The following is a 775-nucleotide window of genomic DNA, read 5'->3' as shown; positions in this document are numbered from 1 at the left end:
GGGAAGGAGCCGGGCCGCGCCGGGACTGTGCGCTATTTAAACGGCGGGCACGCAGGGCTGCGTGGTGTGCGGCGGAGGGGCCCGGCCCAGCGTCACGGCGCGCTTTGCTGTGCCGGGCTGTCGGAGGCAGCCGAACAAAGGCAACATTATACCTTGTGCCGGGGAAGGAATGGCTTGGACGCACATGCAGAACAGCTCCGCTGTGCCGCGTGCCTTCTAAATATCCCCGTTTGTAAAGGCTGAAGCCCATCTGACCACAAATGCTCTGTCCACCCAATAAATATGTGAATGAAAGAGCGAGGCCATATTTTTTTTCTGTTGTTTTCCTTCCTCTCCTGCACGCAAATCCCCGATGGCGTTCAGGTGATGCAGAGGTGTCTGCCCGCAGACGTACAAGGCGTTTCAGAGACCAGACTGGAGCACAAAGTCTTCGAGGGCTGGTGCCCGCCCGCCAAGAGGAGGTCAGGTCAGGATGCAGAGGCAAGGGCCGGAGCAGAAGCGATGGTGGGTGGATGAGAAGTTTTTCAGCTGCATAAAGCAGCTTTTCTTTCCGCATGAGCCCTGGTGGAAGCCCTGGAGAATACGGGCACTGTGTTTGTCCTCCCAGCCGGAGTGGTGTGGACATCCCCTGTCCCTCTGCCAGCATCCCCGTGCTCAGCCCGGAGGTCAGGGGTTGCTGCCTGTGCCGAGAGCAGACCCGGAGGGACAGACCCGCGCCCGGAGACGGCCCCAGTAGCCAACACCGCTGGCGGCCGAGCTCCCGCCGCCCCCGGGC

The sequence above is a fragment of the Egretta garzetta genome, unplaced genomic scaffold (assembly GCF_000687185.1).
Source record: "Egretta garzetta isolate BGI_Z169 unplaced genomic scaffold, ASM68718v1 scaffold296, whole genome shotgun sequence".
In the NCBI taxonomy this organism is placed as follows: Eukaryota; Metazoa; Chordata; class Aves; order Pelecaniformes; family Ardeidae; genus Egretta; species Egretta garzetta.
Note: the sequence above shows the minus strand (reverse complement) of the source record.